Raw genomic sequence first — 23077 nt, 5'->3', positions numbered from 1 at the left:
GGTGGATCAGTGGAGTCCAAAGTTCTGGTGTAACAGCAGGCGCTGCGGCCCACCAGCTGTGTCCCAAGCCCTTCTATGCACATGTGGCCCGTGACGTTGATGACTGACAGGGCCACAGTCAGAGTGGCAGCCGTTCGTTTCCGCAGGTAGGAGAAGGTGGGTCTGGTTGGATTGTTGAACACCTGCATTTCAATTCGTTCTTTAGCAGGGATGTCCATGTGGATTGAGTCGTTGGAGGTCTGCGGGCAGAAGTGTGTCTTTGTTTTGTTTCGCCAGACCCCATGATAGAAGTGCGTCATGGTTTTGCTGGAGGTGGCATTGTCTTTATAGCTTTCTTGCAGGAGGATCAGCCAAGCAAGGCAGGAGCCATGAACTGAGAAGGGTGAAGGGATGAATGGTATCGAGTGTCCAGTGGCGTGGGGTAGCAACCCACAGATCCAACAGTTGGTGGCATTGGTGGCGAGATTGTGCTGGTGAAGTAGCTGTACAAAAGAGTTATTCCAAAACTCCTTTCGCCTCTCTCTGAGTTGAGGAGAGAGCGAAATCAGATAATGTTCCTTCATGGTGGTGGGCTGAGCAGTGGTCAGGAATGTCTCGTGAGCAGGTGCATTTTCTTCCACAATCCAGAGTGTGGTCATGAGGAGAAAGCAGAAAAGGATTGTGATGAAGAGTGCAATTGTCTTTGAGCTGTGGAGTCTGTCTGTTCTTGGGTTTCTGTAGTGGGTATTTCCTGTTGCTTCCATCATCTTCTTATCTGGCGCTTCCATCATCTTCAAGGTGCTCGGTAGCAGGCAGAACCACAGACTTCGTTTAGCTTCTCTCCGGGTGACCCTTGGTGGTGTTTAGGTCACCGTTCTGAGATTTAACTTAGTCCGTGGTCTACTTAGCCGAAGCTCCCTCCTTTCGACGCAGGAAATACCCTTCTCTGGATGGCACAGTGGGATCAGAGAATTTTGAAAGTTCAAGTGCTTCGGTATCAGGATAGCAGGTTAGTGACGGTCGGTCCTTGTTCAGGAGCTCTTCTTGGTTGTCGATGTTTTCTGTCGTGGCCAGGGTCGAGGAGGCCTTCTTACAGTGGTGTGCGTGCAGCCAGTGCCGTTTCCCCTCCACACGAAGAGCCGTCCGGGTGGTGATTAACACTTGCCAGGGGCCCGTCCACCGGGGTTCTAGACTCTTCGACCGCTGAAAATTCCGGATCAGCACGAAGTCCCCAGGTTGGATGGCGTGACCCGGACCCCTGGAAGCATCGGGGATGGCCTGCTGCACCTGCTGATGAATGACAGACAGAGTTTCAGTCAATTTATACAGGTAATCAGACATTAGGACGTCCGGGACGTCATGAATGGAAGTTGGTTTCGGTGCAGACCAGACGCTCATGGGTCGACCGAAAACAACTTCATAAGGTGTCAAGTGATGTTTGGTGGGGGTGGAACGCATCGATAGCAATGCCAGTGGGAGGGCGTCTGGCCATTTCAGACCCGTGGTAGCCACTATCTTGGCCAGTTTGAGCTTTAGTGTGGCATTGTGTCGCTCAACAAGTCCAGCAGACTGGGGGTGGAAGACTGCGTGGAACTTCTGCTTGATGCCCAGCCCCTTTAAGATGAGCTGGATGACTTCGGCTATGAAGTGGGGGCCATTGTCGCTCCACAAAATTCGACAAAGGCCGTAACGGGGGAAAAACTCCTTTAACAGTACTTTTGCAGTGGCCATAGCAGTGTTGTCACGGGTTGGGTATGCTTCCACCCATTTGCTAAATGCGCATACCACAACAAGTACATATTTCAGGCCTTGGCATCTGTCTAGCTGGATGTAGTCCATCTGCAGGACTTCAAACGGGTGATTTGGGACCCCAAACCCTCCCCGGGGTACTACAGTTCCTTTCCCGGGGTTGTGTTGCAGGCATATCAAGCATTGTTGGACCAGACGTTTGGCGGAGTCTGTGATTTTATCATTGTGCCAAACTCTGGAGACAAGTTCAATCATGGGGGCTGATCCTATGTGGGCAGGGGAGTGTGCCATGGTCAGTATGGGAATCAGGTACGAGTCAGGTAGCAACCATTTGTTTGTGTCTTTGGTCCGCCAGCAGCCTTCGTCATCTTTTAATCCCACCCGTGTCCATTCAGTCAGTTTGTGTTGTGTGCTAGCCATTTGAATGTCTCTAATAGTGTCCCTAGCGTCAGTCCATTTTTCTGCTTGTGACCTGGTCACGTACATATGTGTTGTCGTCCTATTTTCAGCTGTCGTTCGGGCAGTGATGTCGGCTAGTGCATTTCCCTGTCCAATAATGTCTGTCACCTTTTTGTGTGCCTGGCATTTGACGACTGCAAGCTTTTTGGGGAGAAGGATAGCTTCGATCAAGGAGGAGACTAGATCCCCGTGCAAAATGGGGGTGCCGTGTGAGGTCAAGAATCCCCTTTCCCTCCAAAGGAGCCCAAAATGGTGAACCACCCCGAAGGCGTACTGGCTGTCGGTGTAAATGTTCGCTGTGGTTCCTGCTGCTAGAATGCAGGCTCGTGTCAGGGCAATCAGTTCCGCTGCCTGGGCAGATCGTTGCGTGATGCGGGCTGTCTCGACTACAGTTCGAGCCGTGGTGACTGCATAGGCAGCTGAAGTGGTGCCATCGGGGAGTTTGATGCAAGAACCGTCCACCCACAGCTCTCCGTCAGGGTCAGGAAAAGCCGTGCCTCTGAGGTCAACCCTACTTCTAGTCTGTTCGTCCGTAAGAGTCACGCAGTCATGTACAGGGTGCACATTGGGATCGTTCTCTGGTAAGGGTAACAGAGTTGCCGGGTTCAGTGTGGTGCATCTTTTCAGGGTGATATGGGGTGCGAGCAAAGTCAGTTCGTATCCAGTCAGTCGTGCACTCGTCAGGTGTTGCGTCTTGGTTTGGTTCAGGAGGGTGTCAACTGCATGGGGTACCAGTACCGTGAGGGAATTCGAGAGCACGATCCCCTCACTCTGTCGGATAGAGATTGCAGCGGCAGCTACAGCTCGAAGACAGGCAGGCAAGGCTCTGGCTACAGGGTCAAGAGTGGCAGAGAAGTAAGCGCATGGTCGTTGCTTTGGGCCAATGGACTGGGTCAGGACAGATAAAGCGCACCCCTCCCTTTCGTGAGTGTAAAGGGAGAAGGGCTTTGTGTAATCGGGGGTACCTAGGACAGGGGCCGAACAAAGGGCATCTCGTAGTTCCGTGAAGGAGGTTTGACATTCAGGGGTCCAAGGGAGTGGGAAGGGGACGTCTTTAGCTAGCAGAGAAAGCAGCGGTTTCACAATGAGGCTAAAGTTTGGTAACCACTGTCGGCAGAAGGAGGTGAGGCCTAGTAGGGAGCGAACCTGTTTCTGAGTCTTAGGGACAGGAGTTTCGAGAATGGTTTGGATCCGGTCGGGAGTGAGTTTCCTTCCGTCTTTGGACAAAAGGTGGCCTAAGTAAGTGACCTGGGGTTGGCAGAATTGCAACTTCTTCTTGGAGACCTTGTGGCTATTTTCCGCAAGGAAGTGCAGGAGTTGAATGGTGGCTGTAACTGCTAATGGAGTGGTGTCGGCTGCCAAAAGGATGTCATCGACATATTGCACTAACACCACTCCATCGGGTAACTGGACTTGATCCAGTTGTCTCTTGAGGGCCTGGCTGTAGATGCTAGGGCTTTCTGTGTAGCCCTGGGGTGCTCGGCAGAACCTATATGAGCGGGCTTTTAGGGTAAAGCCGAAGAGATATCGGCTGTCTGGGTGGATGGGGATGGAAAAGAATGCGTTTTTGAGGTCAATGACAGTGAAGGTGGTGGCAGTAGAAGGAATCAAAGTCAGGATGGTGGTGATGTCCGAGACTACGGGGTACTGGGGTACAACTATTTTGTTGATCTCTCGAAGGTCGATGATGAAGCGGTACGCTTTCTCATCTCCCTCTCCTTGTTTCTTGATGATGGGCAAGATAGGGCTGTTGCAAACGTTGCTAACCACTTCCTCTACCACTCCTGCGTCTATCAGTGACTGAATAATCTTTACCAATGCCTTCTCGCCCTCGGGCGATATCCGATATTGTGGAAGTTTTGGGAGTGTTGCGTCTGGTCGGACAGTAATGTGCACTGGGTCAATCATCATGCGCCCTACGTCCGAATCTGTCTTGGCCCACAGGTACGGAGGCAGAGTGTCAAGCAGGGATGTGTCAGCGTCAGTGATGGAAAACATGCGTCGGGAAGGGCAATGTCTAAGCAGAACGGGGTTGTCGTAAAGGAAAACTCGAACTCCGTCTTGAGAACATCTAATTGTCGCTCGGAAGTGTTTCAATAAGTCAAGTCCCATAATGGCGTCAGGGCTATTGGAGGAAAGCAAAAACGTGGTGTCAGTGGTGTTGTTTTCTAAGTCGAAGAGGATCGGGGCGGACAAAGGGTTAGTGGAGGGCGTTCCGTCGAAACCTGTCGATGTTATAAGTGAGCCAGACAAGGGTGCCCTTGGAATCAGTCGTTTAGATAACGCACTACGTGTTGCGCCAGTGTCTACCAGAAATGGAGACTTTGTACCCAAGACCTTAGCAGTGACGTAAGGGCCTTGCTGGTCAACATAGAGCTCGACTGGATCCCTCCCTTGCCCTTGGCAGTCCTATGCAAAGTCGTGGGCGTCATCGTAGTCAGATTGCTGGCATTGGTTCTGTCTGGGTCGATCAAATGTATTTGGTCTGCCTGATCTGTCGTTAGTCGTGTCATTTGGGGGCCCTCGCTGCTGTCCCTTATTTCTCGGTCCACTTGCTATGTCCTTGGGGTCTTTGTTTCTAATTATTTCCAAAAGAACCGGGCACTGGGATTTCCAATGGCCAGTTCCTTTACAGAAAGCACACTGGTCCTCTCTAATGTCTGTACGTCCAATGTGGGGAGTCAAAGTGCGGTCCTTGGGAGGTGCAGTCTTAGGGATGTTCGTCTGATAGTTTCCCCGGTATTGGTCTCGTCCTATAGTCACCCCTTGCAGTTGTGCAATCATCACCCTCTCTTTCAAGTCCTTCTTCTTTTTCTCTGTTGCTCTATTGTTTTCATTTTTCTGATGTTCATAATATTGGGCCATCTGGAGGATAGCCGTAGGTTTGGAGGCTGCCCAACTACTCTCGCTGGCCTGCAGTTTCTGGGAGACCTCTGGTGACAGACCCTTAACATAATTCTGGACAAACAGATGGTGTCCGGTTGCAGTGGTCATGTCCTGGCCGCTGTAATCGGAGAACACCGTTTCAAACCGGGAGAAGTAGTCCGATACATCCTCCTGGGGTTTCTGGCGACAGGCCGTTACTATCGACCAGTCCACTTTCCTTTCTGGAATCAGGGTTTTTAATTTCTGTACGATTTTATCTGGGAGGTCTAAAATGGGTTTCAAAGGCTTTTGTCCAGGTTCTCGTTGTTTATCAATGCCATCGAGTTGTGACCAGGTATGTCCAAACAGCTCAAGGTGGTTGACTTTCCGGATTTGCTTCCACACATCAGCTGGTAGACATAACCCGAAAAACAAGTCGATGTCAGCCAGGGTCATAATCGTTGAACCTAGGGCTGTACCTAATTCAGTATAGAAGGCAGTGGGGTTTTTACGTAGGTCAGGCAGAGATTTCCAGAATGTCAGAATCTCTTGCCGGTCCCATGGCTGGTAGACCCAGTTGTACACTACCCTTCCTTTTGCATCTTTGTGGTTTGCGTCATCGTTAGTCCCTTCACCTCGTGGAGGAACCCAGTAAGGGGCAGCCTCTCGTATCGGCATCATGGCGTTAGATTGCTCAGTTTGTGGTTCGGTCGCTACGGATGTCGTGGGTTTAGTTCCCGATTCTTGTTCAGTGAGGTGGCGGAAAACCTCAAGCGTACGCATAAGGAGGTCCGTCACATCACACTCTCCCTCATCCCCGATATCGACCTTCCGGTACAGAGTCGTTAGGCTCTCGGGACCTTTGTCTCGATATCGGTCCTCGTATGCGTTCAAGACATGGTAACACAGTCGTACGGTAAAATGTCGTCTGTGACTCCCTGTATACGAGTTAAACATATCCGTGATGTACTCTTCATCTTCCTTCCTTTCTACCAGTGTCCTTGCTATCTTGTCAATCCCTGCTCGCTCATCTTTGCTTAGTCTGCTTGTTCTTGCAGAACCAACCCTTCGGGTCTCAGGGTCGCCTAACGTTGTCGTTTGCGTAGTATCTAATACAAGGAGTTCGGCCGGCACAGAGGCAATGGGGGCCGAAGCTGTGGCGCTACTCTCGTTTGTACCTGGGAGTGGTGGGTGCTGTGCTAAGGGTTGGGAAGGGGCATATGGAGGGGGCATGTAGATGATCGGAGGACCTAACAGCAGATCATCGTTGGCTCATTGTTTCGAGGGTAATTCAGGGTAGAGTGTGGAGGACGTTCTAACCGGACACTGGCTTGATGTTTCCATTTCTAGTTTCTGTTTGGCTTCCTCTCTTTCCTTTATCTCTTCTTCTAGTTTCTGAGCAGCTAGGTGGGCTGCTTTTCACAGCTTTTTCCCAACCTACTCTCAGTTCTCTTTTTACGTTGTTCAGTTTCTTTGCGCCACATGCCGAAACTATCAAGCATAGTGGGCGTTGTCTTGTTTTTACCAAGGGCTGTTTCTAGCGCGTTTATTTTATCATCTTCGAAGGATCCTATCAGTGGCCACTGACTTTCTCGATCCTTTTTCGTATATTTATGCCACAGCTTGCTATAGGCTATAGCGATCAATCCATGCTTCATGAACATGTCTTTATTAGGGGTGCCTTCCAGTGGAGCCGGATGGTTCATCTCTAATAAGCGGTCCGGGCTAAACAGGCTACCAATCAGTGGGGAGAAGACAGGCATGACGGATCACAATGGGGACAAAAAGTCAGCACTACCTATCTTATCACTGCGTGCAAAGACTAGACAGAATATTTCTATTCTACGTTGTTTGCAGGCAGTGAATACCTCATGAACCAATATCGAACAGTCAATGTTCGGTCAATCAAACAATCAGTGGGGAGAATTAGTAGGCCCGCAAAAGGTTTGCGTCACCTACCCTTTCACTATCTGCAAAGAGGAAACCTGTTCTTTCCTGTTTGCAGACAGAGAATCTCCAGAAAACAATCCGCGAACAGTAGTTCGGGTTCAAACAATTAATCAGTGTGGGAGAGGGAAATCTCCAAAGAACAGTCCACGAACCGTAGTTCGGGTTCAAACAATCAATCAGTGGGGGAGAAAGATAGGCACGACGGCTGCGTTACCTATCCTTCACTGCTTGCAAAGAGAGAGCCTGTTGTTTCTCCGTTTGCAGACAGCGAATCTCCAAACAAATCAACAAAGAGTAATACTAGTATTTTCCAAACAATCAAACAATCATTTCGCAATTCGTCGTGTTTACACGACCTTACCCGGACCGCATGGACAGTTTCTTGTCTTCCGAATCCAGCGCCCGATCGTCCTCTATTCTTCGTATTCCTCGCGGCACTCCTGATGGTTCCCAGTCAGGACCGTAGATCACTCGAGAGAGGTCTGTTCGGAACCAGTGAAGTTCGGATGATCGGCTGTCAGACGAGGGTCTATCGGACAGGTGCACTCCCGATCGTTGCAGTCGTCTCTGTCGTCAGGACCTCTCCCACTGGATCCACGAGTCGCTGATGGGCCCCACGTTTGGGACGCCAATTGTAGAAAAAGGTACTGGCAGATGACCTTTTTCAGAGTTGCCCGGCGCTAACCGCCTCTTTACCCACTCGAGTTACCAAACAAAGAGGCAGGCGCTGGAGACTGGAAGGCAGGAAACAGAAGTTTTATTCTGAAGGAGCCGAACACATCAAATCAGACAACAGTGTATCTTCTCGAGGTGCTCTCCCCGCATCTCTGAGGCTTGGCCTCTTATACACAAGTTTATGATCTTTATTGCATGTAACACATTCTTGCAATGCTTTGAAGTATGAAAGGACATCCTCGGAATCTCCCCTTCAGGCCCGTTCCCACACACATTTACAGTTGAAGTCCCCACCCCGGTCACAACAGGTGATGATTATCGCGCAGCTGGACATTCCGCCGATTCACGGAATGTGTGGGGTTGATCGGATCTCATAGGGTGGGGGCTTTGATCAATTCGAGGGTCCTTTAATGGGGGAAGCTTCCTACTGTACGGGGGGGGGGGCAATAAACAGTATCCGCAGGGCCAGGTGGCGGCCTGGGAACGAGGAAGACAAACGGGCACACAGGAAAAGGGGGTTTGTATCAAAGGACCGGGGACCATGAAAGGAATGAAGGGAGGTGTCGCGCTGGGAACAGGATGGGATTCCGAGGCAGAGTTGCACTGAAGAGGGGTTTATGACCCAAGGCATGTGAGAGCGGGGGGGGTTGTCAGCGTGCGGGGGATGCCTGCGAGGTTAGGAGAGAGAGAGAGAGAGAGACGCGCTGGCTATCAGCGAGGGGCAGGGAGGCCATGGTGTTCAAAATGGCTGCCACTTACGTGCACGAATGGGCTCAAAAAGAGCAAGATGGCGCCGATAATGTTGACGTTTGCAGCCTAACTTTTAACACTTAGCGTTGGTTTTCAACGCTTAGCGACCGGATTTTTTATTGCCTAGCCTCGCTAATGAGATGCAAGGTAGGCGTTTGGTAGGCGTGTCTGGGAACACTTCACTTCACAAATGATAGCCCCCTGTCAACCACTTTCCATAACTTGACCGTCAGCTCTACCTTAGACTTCACAATTTCATCTTTTCAACTTTTTGGGAAAGTCAAGGACTTCCAAATAGGCACAATGTCAGCCAGCAACCATCAGCCGCAAGAAATTACCCTAAAATTCCAGGGGGCTGTGCTATCCATGCCAGCAACAAATTTAGGATGCTCGCTTTCGGTGGCACAGAAAAGAATAAACTGTAACACAAACAACTTGGAAGGCTTAATAAATGACGCAAAAAGCTGGTGGGAAAAAAGCATTGCAAACCAGACTGACCATCTAAGTGCCTGGGAGCAATTTACGAGCAGTCTCGGTCGGGCACACACAAGGAAAGCTAAGATCCACACAACGCTGGATGCCCGAAGCCGCCAAAGACAAACAAAGTGTCCGGAAGCAATGGGCAGCTATGATAAGGCCATAAATCAAAATATCAATATAAAGCTCGTTAAAAGAAACATTAACAAACTACTGCGGAAACTAGATCGAGACGGACCGGTCATCGCGGCTCAAAAAGAACTGCAAAAACTAAAACAGAGCAAAAAGAGAATAATCTGGCATAAAAAAAGGGAAGCAGAGGAAGAGCTATGGGCTAAGATTCTTCATGACGCAAAAGGAATTTACACAAGTGGAAGATTCTGGAAATCAGACAACACACTCCAGAATTCTAGAAGCCCCAGCATTGACTCTTACTTAACCGAGGAAGCCTGGACCAATTACCTACAGCCCCATTTCAATACAGCGCCAAAGACTGCCAAAACTAGCCGACCAGAAAATGACAGAAAAATTCAAGCTTGCACCCCACAACTGGCCATTACTTCATTGGTGTTCACAGAAAAACAAATCATAGGTAGGATTGCGAAAGGGAAGCCGGAGGGGGCTTCAGGTCCCAACGGGATCCCTCCCATTTGTTGCAAACGAAACCCGTAATACTGGGCAGCTGCCTTATTGCCACTTTTTAAACAGATTTCATACACCGCATCAATTATAGCATCATGGAAAGGCTCTTAAATAGCGCCAATCCACAAGAAAGGCAACATAAAGGACCCTAAAAACTACAGACTCAGAGCCCTAATTGATAATGAGGCCAAATATTATGCTGGTCTTCTTCTAGAGGAGCTCTCGGAATGGTTGAATGAAAACGCTGTAATCCCCATCACCCAGACAGGTTTCCTTAAACAAATGGGAACAACATCAAACATTCTGGCTCTATCACTCCTTATTGACGCCATAAAGACAGCCAATCTGCCCCTGTACGTATGTTTTCTCGATTTTACCTCAGCATTTGACAACATCAATAGAAATTTACTATGGTCGAAGCTGGAAGAAAGGAAAATTCCACCCGGGTTACTAACACAGCTGATTTCACTACACACGGATACATGGGTCCAAGTCAAGTTGAGACCAGGAGACTGCCTGTAAAGAAAAATAAGGACATCAAAGGGCCTTACAAGGGTGCGTGTTAGCGCCGACATTATTTAACATCTTTATGTCTGACCTTGCACAGCAGCTGGAGTAAAGTAATTCTCACGCCCCAAGCATAGGTGGTCTCACCCTCTCTAATCTAATGTATGCTGATGATATTGTGCTAATCAGTAGAACACCGATAGGGCTACAACATCTAATCAGCACAACTTTCAATTATTCAACAGTGAATAGCCTAAGCATCAATTTCTCCCAAAAAAAACTAATGAGGATAAATGCCAAGACATCATCAGCAAGTTTCTGCTGGCACATGGGAGGACTCACACTGGAAACAGTGGAGGAATATAAGTACCTGTGCGTAATTGTGGACAGAAAGGGCTCATTTCAACAACAAATGGAAGCAATAAAATGGAGGGGAACCAGCATAGCGATTGCACTAAGGAGCCTCAAAACGAAAGCAGTCGGTTGCAGTTTTACCCCCCTGCTTCAAGTGACTCACGCAAAATTAACCCCGGCCTTAACTTATGGGAGCGAATGCCTCAGAGGGAGGGATGCTCAGCTACTGAACAGCACAATAGCGAAGGCCATGAGAATGATTTTTAGCCTGTCCAATTACACCTCGCAGGCACAAATAAGGCTGGAGCGAATGGGTGCATATGCCAAAACATGGCACAAAATCCAGGGAGGAGAAGACGCAAGTCTGAATCATTACCTATGGAAAGAGATAGAAAGTAAGAGCAACGGCGCAGCCGCAAAATATTTAAAGTACTCAATAAACTCCTTGTGCCTACAAGAAGCCTGGAAGTGCAACGAGTCCCACAACACCTTCAAACAGCTAGTTAACAAATCAGTAAGATCAATCTCGTTAATAGAGGACAAAGCAAGCCTAGCCAATTGGGCTCATGGTTGGATAGTTATCCAAAGCTACAGAAGCAGCTTCTGTCAAAGCTATTTAGGAGTTGGGTTCACCAGGCATACAAAGGAGAAGTTCTTACGCTTACGGCTGGGCTTACTTACACCACAAAATCATCTCCCCCCCATGGAAAAGGCCCCAAGCCACAATGAACTACCGAATATGTGGGAACACAAAAGAAGAATCCTGCACTTAATATGCACCTGCATAGGACTGGACAAAGAGTGCAGATATCATCTAAAACCATCCCTTAATAACCTAGGAATAAGAACATGCCGGCAAGCGGTCAAGGCTTGCTTTGATGGAAAAACCATTCAACTAGCAAGCCACCTTGTCAAATTCTTGGTGAAAGCAGAAAAGAAACACGAATGACAGAAGGCAGGCAATGGATGAAGCAAATCCAAAAGGGCAAAGAACATCAAACTAACCTCTAAGTATGGGCAAGGTACAGCTACCCGAACGCAAGCCAGCATACAACAAAATAGTAGAAACTGATCGCCACAAGCTAATCGACTCCCTCGAACAACAACTTTTTATGTACCAAGCCTATATTACAGCGCAGCTTAAACCCAGGAGCAAGACTTTTTAATACGGCCACCTTAGGCTAAATAAGGGACTTACTCTATCTTTTTTAATCCATGCCAAGTGCGAAAGAAGTGTAAATCTCTGTAGAAAGTTCTATATGTCACATGAAGGTATTATCATTTTATATCTTTTTAACAATTGTATTTAATTAATGTACTATATGCTACTCTTTGCAACGGTTTTAATTAACTGAGCAAAAAGATTTACTTACTTACTTACACTCGAGAAATGTTGGGGTTGGAGAATGGATGTAGGGGAATCACACATTAACCAAGTGACAGAATAGGTTGTATTTGACTAGAGAGAATACTAATGACATATATGAGGAAAAGAGAGGTGCATTGTGTCAAATACCAGGTACGGCTCTGGTAGTCAAGGCCTTACAGCCTTCAATCGCTAGCCATCCCCATTGCAAGCAAGAGCAGCATGTGAAATCACTGTCAATGCATACTTTTGTTATAAGGATGAGGGCACTTTATGGGTATTTTATACAAATTAATAGTGTGTATACTAAAAGGTTTTTATTTTGGGCAGCACTCATAATCAAATGAAAAACATTGTGCAACAATGCCTATCAAAATATACCACATGAAAATAGCATGCACGCTGCTTTTGAGGACCAATCGTGACCAACTATAAAAATATTGTGCAAACATGCAGAGCAAAAGCGTCCTTATGAAAAATAGCATGTCAGACTCCTAGATCCATTATAGAATTAGGTTACGTATGTATCATATTTTATAAAAAAGTAGAGACATTTATTGCCAAAAAAGACTGATTGGGGGGAGAAAGAGTTGCTTATTCTTCTTAATTCAAGGCAACTTCCAAATGGAGTTATTGCCATAGAATAATAGGCATGTATGGAGGGCACTGGAATTATGCAATTCACATAATTTTGGATTTGCCAGACAATCTGTTGCATAATCTGCCGATTTTAACAAAAAATATTGGGGCATATTATCAAGGGGGTTTATCTCCGCTTTTTTGGCTTTAAAAGCCAAGAAAGCGGAGATAAAATGATCTCCCTATTACCTAGCTGTCGCTAACACCAGTTAGCAACAGCTAGTAGGAGATAGCGGCCATCTTGGGCACTGCTTTGCATGTCAGTGATATTTATCACTAATTACATGCAAAGTGGGCGTGCCAAGATGTTAGCGACTGGAAACAGTCGCTAACATCGCTATCTCCTATTACCAACTTTTGGAGATATTCGCGTTAAGCGCGAATATCTCCAAAAGCTAACACCTGCCCCATAGCAGTTGTTAGCCATGTTATCCAATGGTAGGTGGATAACATGGCTAAGAGCATTAGCTCGGTAATGTATGAATATCGCTGACTTTTCAGCGATATTCATGCATTTCGGCCGATTGTTATCGCTTAGGAGATAAACCTTGATAATAGCAAGGTTCCTAAGCGATAAAAATCGCCGCAGCTCGGCGATAAAAATATCCCCGCTAAACCAACATAGCGATAATTATCGCTAGTTGTTGGTAACATGCCCCATTGTTCTTATCTCAAACGGATGAAAGTTACAAAAAATATGGGGACACATATTCCTTCACACTGAAAGACCCTTTGCAAAGGTTGGCTAATCATCTTTCAGTTATATTACGTGACAGGACACCCTTGGGTATAAGTGCGCTTTATAAGCTCCAAATAATAATAATAATAATGATAATAATAATAATAATAATAATAATATTCGCTGTATTTGGGTGTTAAACTGGAATTAATAAGGTGACTGTTTTTCAGACAGTAATACCATGTGTAAAATGACAAAATAACGAAGAAATACTATTACAAAATGTGTCTCATAATAACGCATAAATTAGCTATTCGTGGCGAATAATTTAGTCAACTCTGTAACATAATTTGAACCTCCTCTTCAGCATAACTTCAGTCGCCCAGTATATATGTAAAACTTGTGCGAATAATCATCTACAGTCCGGTTTTTACAAACAGTCAAGATTTACTATACCTGTTAAAGTTTTGTCATGTAACGTGTGTATTTACTCGTTGACTCGCCATTTTGCAGAATCCACGCAAGCCCTACTTTTAGGAAGGTATCGAAATTAATACAGCGAAAACTGTTGTAATGTGCAGCTCCTGTTCGATATGTCAAAGACGCTCGAGTGCTATTTTGCTGAAGGTGTCACTTTGAAAATGGCTTAATAGATTGACGTGTACAGGACCGTTTTGCTCTACCAAATGTCTTCTTTCAGATGGCAGTTTTGGTATTGTAATAAGTGCGGCATCTTGAGAATGCCTAAACGTGTTGACACGCAAAGTGTGATTTCAGTCTGGCGCCACACCGTGAGTGAATGAGTGAACACGGTCATGCCTTTGATTTATTGTTTTAGAGTGAGAAAGGCCTATTGCTTGCAAGTGCTGTGTCAGTAAGAACAGGGCATCGACTGTCAGGAAAGATTCCTGATGCTCCAACATCACCTGTCAGCAAATAATCTAGATGGTCGTGAGAAGAACCTTTAAAAGGGAATATACACTTGATCGTTTACTTTTAGTAGATACAAGTTTTTAAGCTATTGATGGTATATAATGACTGCTTTAAATCTGGTCTCGTGAGACTATGGACTAATGAATCCATTGCAATAAACTGTTTGGCTTCTTGGTCACTGGCAGAGCAGGTGCGTCAAAAGGCACGTAGAGGTGACTGGGCCTCAACCGTGGTGTTTGAGAGTCTTTTGCCTGTGATGTCCCAACCTAAAATGGCTCTGAAACCTGGACCAACTACACCCCGGTCAGCATCCGACTCGCAATGGCAGTGATGGCGAGCAGGAACAGGCTTCTCACTGAAGTAGTGTGGAGTTGCTCGAGCTCAGTACACCTTAACAAATGCACACTAGCATAATAAATATTTGGCCATCACATCCATTTACTTTCAGAATTAAATTATTTAGTTGCACACCAGTAGTGCCCTGGTGCCTGAGGTTTTCTATGCTGTTCATCGTCGTTGGCCCAACCCTCCCCACTTATGGATTAGAAGACTCCCTCATTGGACCAATATCAAGTGTGATATGCTTTGCTACTCTCTCAATAGGCACAGTCCCTTTGACAGTACACGTTATCTCACTAACCTGGACTGTGAAAGGGACTGTGCACATTCAGAGAGTACCTGAGCCTAATCATGCTTGTTATTTACCCAGTGAGGTAGTCTCCTGTTTCTCAGTCCAGGCTCGGGTAAATGCACACAGCAACTCACTGACTCCTCCTCCATTCTTCCACTCCCCATCTTCTGTTATAGTGCAAGCCGGCAGTTCTTGCAGCTCTTTGGTCAGTCTTGTTTCTAGTAAAGAAGCTGCTCTATGTCTTCCTGTGAGTAAGGCGGGTCTTGCGGGCAGCAACAGCTGTTGTGGACGATGTAGGGGCCTGTTATCTCTGTGGGGCAATGGAAATAAGGGACACTGACACAATTACTGGGACGGTTGGACAGGAAGTCCCGAGCGACTTCCTTCCGTTTATTTATAGCCTTCAGGCCATGCCTGACCTGAAGGTGATACAATGTCTGCAAGTGGTTCCGGGGCTCAGCCGAGACCCTCGGACCACTAGAACGCTACAGACGACTCTGGATCACTCATGGACTAGGTAAGCAGGTGCTCAAAAATTGATGCAGCTATGCTATGCCAATAGGGTCTGGGATGGAGCATTCAGGCACAGGCCAGAATTGGCCAGATGTCAAGGCTAGGCACAGGCCTCACTCTCTGACAAAGGAGTTGCAGGTCATGCCACAATTTCTTCATTGGGCACAGTGGCTTAGGTCACCCCTTAACCTCTTGGATGTTTTAGTGGCACACGTCATGCCACACTTTGTCTTCTGGGGCATTGCTGAGGTTTTGCTACAGTTTCTCTTCTGGCACTGTGGATCAAGTCACCCTGCCAAGGCTCACAGCTCTGAATAGACTCTGGTGATGGTCAGTCATTCTTCATGGATGCCATCAGGAACCATGGGGGAGAGACTGCTGCCCCATGACACAGGCACACAGATTGCTCTCCGGAGTATTTTTACTCAGACCCCACCATGCCTGCGTCATACTGTACCTTGCTCCTCAAGGACAATCCATCCTTCTTAAGGATTAGGAGGCTCTTTCCCTCTCTCAGCAGCAAGGATGTCTTTTAGGTGTGTCAGGACAGGTGAACAGCTCTTATATAAAGGTATAGACTCAGACAGTGTCTCCTTTCCTCTGAGAAGCTGGCTGTCATGCACACACCTGCTCAGGTTACACAGCAGTTCTCTGAGTACTCTGTTGAACACTCTCTTCATTGACTCAGAGACTTAGGAACTGGAACCACAAGAGGGTCTGTGGGTCACTGATTATACTGCATTTATACAGTATAAGCAGATTGGATATGTGGTTCCACTGTCTGCTCTTTCAGAACTGCTTGAGCTATTGCTCCTTTCAAGTGCCCCTTCCAGGATCCTCTCTGGTAACACCTTAGTGTAACATGATGCTTTTCACAGCAGGGTTGTCTGCAACTTGGATAACCTACAATAGAGGCACAAAGAGGTGTAAGGTGTTTGCACCTGGTTGTTATCAACCACACAGAAGAGTGTAATCAGGGAAAGATAAAAGGCTCAGCCTCACCCAAGGTGTTCCCTTCAGCTTGCACAACAGAGTCTGCAGTCCCACATTTCACCTGTAACCATCTATAAAATGGCAGGGCTGCGGGAAGACTAATCGGTAGCTCCTCAGAAAGAGCCTAATGCATTTTCCGAAAGGAGCAGTACCTCCTCTTTCGTCACTTCATTGTCCAAGTCTCCGCCCTCTAAATTAAAAAATGCCAGCAATACACTTCCACTGTCTGGGAAAATAGTTTCTCTTCCATCTTGTGCTCACGCTTGGGGAATCCAAAATGGAAACCACAAGCTTCCACTACTCTGGCTCACTTACACACACCATGGAGGTAAAAAGCAGACCACATACACAACACACACATTTACACAGTGGTGTAGTACTACTAGCATCTGGGTAAGTACATAGAAGTTGAACTTTTCACATGTGGGTCAGTAGGCCTCCTGTTCTAGTGATGCAGATAAAACTGTCTGATCACAATTACAGATTCACAATACACAATATGCTGCAACCACCATTCTGTGTGCTAAATCCATGAGAGGGGCAGTAGTCTCTTGATGGTTCAATAAGGACCTGCTTCCTGTACCCTTCCAGGTCACAGCACAGGACAAGGGCCTCACCCATGACACAGGACATGCCTAGGCCTTTGTGCACACACTAGATTAGTGTGAGGCTTGGGCCAAAATAACAGATCAGGAATACATATGCATGTAGGGGGCACTCAGGACAGGGAAACACAACTGTTTATCATGCACGGGGCATTCCTATTCCAACTGTCACATTTTCGAATCTCATTGTGTCAAATCAGCCTTTCTTATTGATGAGGTTGATAACATGACTTGTGCAACAATGGGTATCTTTTCTTGTGCACCAATATACAACACGGGAGGAACGTGCACTTTGCAATTACATGTTATTTTAAGTGGCCAAGAGAAGCCCTTCAGTCAGCGACATTTGCAAATGCAAAATAATACCCATACCTCATTTTCTTACTTTACATAACTGGACTCTGTGAAGAAGAAATATAATATTATTACTGAAAATTTAAATGATTAAAGAGATGGCCTTGGTGTCATAAAACTTTCGAGGCAAGTTTCATATATGTGTAATGAAGACAAAAGGTTCTGTGACAGGACAAAAGTATATGGAGAGATATGATTTGGGTGGGTTACTGTTAAACACCATCAGGAAACAAAGCCTGGACGTATATGATCTAGAACGGTTTTATAACACAATATTGAAGTTTTATTAACGACGTGCATTAATATGGATTCCACAATATACAATGACGCCTTATCATCAAGGCAAATATATGTGTGTTCGAATAATATATCTATTCATTTTCCTGTGACAATATGTTCGCACTGCAGTTGATGTAGCGGAGTCAAAATATATATATATATACTAGCTTGCTGCGATCTCAGAAGAAAGGAAATTTAAGGAAACTTGTTATCATAACATTCAATTTACATTGGGTAATTTTTATTGCAACATATTCATTTTAATATGGAAAACATTTTAAAGTGTTGTTTTAATTTTGTTTATTTATTCGATTGCTTGTGGATACACAGTATTTTTTGTTTTTCCATCTGGTGCGTACACGAATAAATCAGAATGTTTTCCGACGCGTGAGCTGGCCACATACAGTTGTCCATGTGAGAAGCACGGAGTCTCCAAATCTAGTCCACACACTTGCAGCGATTGTCCTTGTGCTTTGTTGATGGTCATTGCAAAAGCGAGTCGCACCGGAAACTGTTAACGTTCAGTATTGGAAAGATTATGAGGGCCCTGGGGGGTCGGGGGCCAATATTTAACAATTTTTTAATACATTTTTATTTATTTATTTATTTTTTTGCCAGGACCCTTCGTGGGAGTGTACTCAACAACTTTTAACAAATTTTTATTTTTTTATTTCGTTTGTCAGAAACCTTCGCAGGAGTGTGCTCAACAACTTCCCAAAGTTTCATGCCGATTGGATGAATGGTGTAGTAATGCATAAAGGACAAACAGACAGACATACTTTGGTTTATATATATATATATATATATATATATATATATATATATATATATATATATATATATATATATATATATATATATATATATATATATATATATATATATATATATATATGTATGTATATATATATATATGTTTGTGTGTGTGTGTGTGTGTGTGATGTATGTATGCGTGTGTGTATGTATGTATATATGTATTCATGTATATATGTAAATATATATATATATGTGTGTGTGTGTATATATATATATTACCTACTGGCGGTCGCCAGTCTGTAGTTATAGTTAGGATTTTTTTCAATGTTAAATCTCAAAATTCTATTTGGAGTAACTTTGGCGCCGGTTGACGAATCTGCCTGAAAATTTCCTCAAAATCGCCTCGCGGCGCTCCGGTCCTTCCCCGAAAGTTTGAGGGGGATGCGTCAAGCGGGGGCCAAGATAAAAGGGGGGTCCCAAAACACGTTTTCCCCATGTTAATTTCCATAGGGCGGTCGATTTCCCCTTTATCCCGAATGGCTGAATGGATTTCCACCAAAGTTGGCAAAATTGTAGGGACTGGTAGCCCAATGTGCCTTTGCTATGTCTTAAGATATGTGCTCCAGTGGATTTTTAATAATTTAGGTTCAAAAAAATATATATATCTAGAGCTGCGCCCCGGTACGCGCACCGGGGAGTGCCCAAAGTGAATTTTGCGGATCTCGCGTTCGCGAATTTTGCGGATTTGCGGATTCGCAATCCGCAAAATCCGCGAATTCCCGCGAATTTGCGGATTTTTTTTTTTTTGTGTTCGCCCGTGTTTCTGCCAGTTCGCGAGGGTTTTGTACACTTTCGCAAATTGCGAACTTACCTGTCGGGTCGCAAGTTTCGCGAACTTGTTGTTTCTACGTGTCCAGCCTGTTTGGGACACTCTTCTTCATCACTGCCACTCTCTGTCACCACTGCCACTCTCTGACTACTCATGCCACCCTCTGGCCCACCCATGCCACCCTCTGTTTCATCACCACACCCTCTGGTTGTCCAGTGTACATTATTTTCGGCAAAGCAAAGCACACCTTCCCTGCCTCAAGTGACCTGAATTAATTTGGGGCTGAATAATGTGTCACAGAATATTTTTTTAGCTGGCACCTGCTTCCTTAGTGCGCCCTGATTAGTGATCTTTTGCACTTGCTAAGTGCTTTCATTGTTGCAAAATTAGTTACAACACCTGCCCTGCCCCAACTGACAATAATGAATTAGGGGCTGATTAATGGATTTTAACTTCCAGCCTGGCTCCTGCTTGTCTCCCTTAGCTGTAATTCAGGACCTTTGTGGCATATGTGTAACTATTCTGAGGTTCAGAGCAGGGTCACATAACAGTTTCAACTGGCAACTGAACTCTGGAGGGGCCCCTCAGGAAGCACTACAGGAAATGGCTACTAATGATGAGCCTGAACTTTTGAACCTGGTAAGTAGTTACTTTCAGTTTTGCTAAGATCGTATTTCTGCAATTTTGCACTTATTCGCGGGGCGCGAACTCACGCGAACTCACGCGAACAGTGCGAGCAGTGCGAGCAAAATCCGCTGCTCGCGGATTTGCGGATTTTGCGGGAGATTCGCAAATCTCGCGGATTGCGGATTTCCTGAAAATCCGCAAAATCCGCGAGCGGAACGGATTTTCCGCCCACCCCTACGCCACGCGACTTGCGTACGGAAAGCTGATTGGCTCTCGGGTGTCTGTAAACATTCAAAACAGTCCGCAGCGGCCGCCATCTTGTACCTCGGTAGGATTGAGGTGGAAAAAATCAAAGGGGGAAATGAGCAAAAGGGGGCAGGGTACACCCACCCTGACCCCCTAGGTTTGTTGTGGGGGTCATAAATTTTTTTTTTTTTGATTTGCGCGGGGGGAGCGCCCGGTACGCGCACCGGGGAGCTGACTGGGGAGCGTACCATGGAGAAAAAAGAATGAAACTTTTTCTTAAAAAAAATATAATTTTTTTATAAATTGGAGGTAGTTCTGAAAAGAACTTTTTTGTTTTGTTTTTGATGTTTTATATTTTTTTATTCTTTTTAAAAGGATTTTATATTTTTTGGGGATTTTTTACAGGGAAAAAACAAAAACAGGGATTCAAAAACTGCTCAACAGGAGCAAAAAAATGAGAAAATTTAGGGACGGGGAGAGCATCGGTGTTCCTGTCTCTTCATTGCAATGAGTTCAACGCTCTGCTCCCCATAACAAAGTAGTTCGGCACAGTCCACGCATAAAAATGTTATGCCTGCAAAGACCGGCTGAACGTTAGGGACCATTCTTGCACGTGTTCTTCCTGAAGGTGTTGCTCCACCAGTGGAGGCGCCGCCGCCATCCCTTTGTGTATTCTCTGCCAGCTCCCTGACACTCTCCCTGGAATAATTTTTTGCGTGTCTTCTTTTGACATGCCTAATTAAATTGGCATTTCCAACGCTATATTTTTTTAGAGGATTGCCTCTGGATAAAATACTGCCACATATTTTACAAGTTACTTTACTTGCATTAACCTTTTTTTGTCCTCCAGGGATGTCATAAAATTTCCAGATGAAGTGGTTCTTTGTTTTCTGGTGAGGAGGGTCCTCTTGCACAAATCCATCTGAATCACTGCTGGATGACTCTCTTGCAGCCATTGCTGTAGATCAGGAAATTAATGAGTATATAACAAAACACCTCTTGCTCTCTCCAAGTGCAAATCAATAGTGAGAGAAATGGGTGGGTTTCTCAAAATTTAGAAAAAAAAAATATTGAACCAATGAAAAGTGTTATTTTCAGGTCACATGAGCAGGGGCTTCATCATTATGAAACCAAAACTGTTATGAACCAATGAAAAGTGTTATTTTCTGGTCACATGACCCGACGCGCTTACGCTACGCGTCGCGTAAGCGCGTCCGACTTCTACGTTGCGCGATCGTATTCGCTCGAGTGCATCCGGGTGCGCTTACGCCATGTGTATCACGCGGACGCGGCTACGCGATACGTCACGATCATGTTTTCGTTCGCGATTTTGGTGCTTACGGGACGCTCCCCGGAGCGCGCCCCGGGGCGCTTTATAAAAGTACGCTTTTCAGGGCGCTCCCCGGGGTGCACACCGGGAGCGCTCCATAGCAAAAAAAAAAGATTTTAAGAAAAGAAATTGGGAAAAATAGTAGGGATTGGTAGCCCAATGTGCCTTTGCTATTCTCAAGTGGTTTTTATGAAAAGTAACTTTGAAAAAAATATATATTGTGCTACATTGGGCTATATATGTTAGAGCCCAAATGTAGCCCAAATGTAGCCCAATGTAGCCCAAAGATGGCCACCAGAACAAAAAAAGCAAATGTAGCCCAAATATCAGCTAGATGTAGCCCAACTGTAGTCCAATGACAGAATGTACCAGAGTGTTCTAAAGAACAACTAGAGCGCTAACAGTCTTACTTATAAAGTGAGACTTATAGTTAGGAATTAGCATTAAAAAAACCTTTGAAATTCACTTAAAAAACCATAGGTTTCACACCAATTATAGTTAGGAATTAGCATTTTAAAAACATATGAAATTCACTGAAAAAAACATAGGTTTCACACCAGTTATAGTTAGGAATTAGCATTTAAAAAACCTATTAAATTCACTGAAAAAACCATAGGTTTCACACCAGTTATAGTTAGCTGGAAGTTTTACTCGCATAAAACCATTGAAATTCCCACGTTATAGTTAGATGGACTCACTATAACTTGCGCGTGCAATGCACTGCTGATGACGTCACATATTACATCACTCATGACATGGTCAGTGACATCACTCATGACATCACTGATGACATCATCCTTGTGACAGAGTGACAGACCTCCTTTCAGTGTAATGTAACCCATGAAACACATATTCAAAAATAGAAATTAACATTTTCAAAAAAATGGAGATACACATACCAGTTACAACAACCAATTCAATAATTCCACCATCTATATACACATCCACTCATTCAACAACAGTTCTATATAGTCACTCATACATATACTCACTTATCATATGTAGTGTTACACCTATACATCCTGTTACACACCAACAGTCATCCAAAAGTTACTCTCACACATACTTACACATGCAAGTAAACTATTGAATATCCATTTATTTGCATATACAGCTAAACACACACTACCACCTTACTTCTAAGGAAACTTACACATACTTACTCTCTTAAACAATCACTTATAGAAACACATACTTATGTAAACAGGAATTCTTACAATCTCTTACTCTCACATATACTCACTTATATACATCAATATTCACATATACTAGATTAAAACATATGTAGTTACTGATGAAGACACTAGTGAGACAGTCATTCACTCAGTAACATACACATATACACACTCATACACCCATACAGTCCTGCACATATGCTGTCTTCAAAACACATACAAAGAGAGAGTCAGTCATTCATGCATATATGTTATAAGTAATACCCCCACCAAACCATACAAACACTCATACTGATACTAAAAAAATCTAATAACCCATATACCTACACATGTAGCTACTCACCAACCCATGCAGCCACTTATAAACAAAGTGAAACACTAATACATATATTTAAATATTTAAACATTTCTCACTAATATATGTATTCACTAAGATACACTTAATAAGCCAGTTAACCAATCGATTTTTTTTTAAAAAAACATCCATTTAGACACTTATTTAAACATTTATTCTTCCATCAACTTTTACATATACATATATAAAACATATTAATTTTTCAGAAAGGGAAACATTCACTGGATGTTGTCATGAGTGATGTCATGAGTGATGTCACTGACCATGTCATGAGTGATGTAATATGTGACGTCATCAGCAGTGCATTGCACGCGCACGTTATAGTGAGTCCATCTAACTATAACGTGGGAATTTCAATGG

This window comes from Lissotriton vulgaris, chromosome 6, assembly GCF_964263255.1.
Source record: "Lissotriton vulgaris chromosome 6, aLisVul1.2, whole genome shotgun sequence".
Classification (NCBI taxonomy): domain Eukaryota; kingdom Metazoa; phylum Chordata; class Amphibia; order Caudata; family Salamandridae; genus Lissotriton; species Lissotriton vulgaris.
This window is presented reverse-complemented; position numbering follows the sequence as displayed.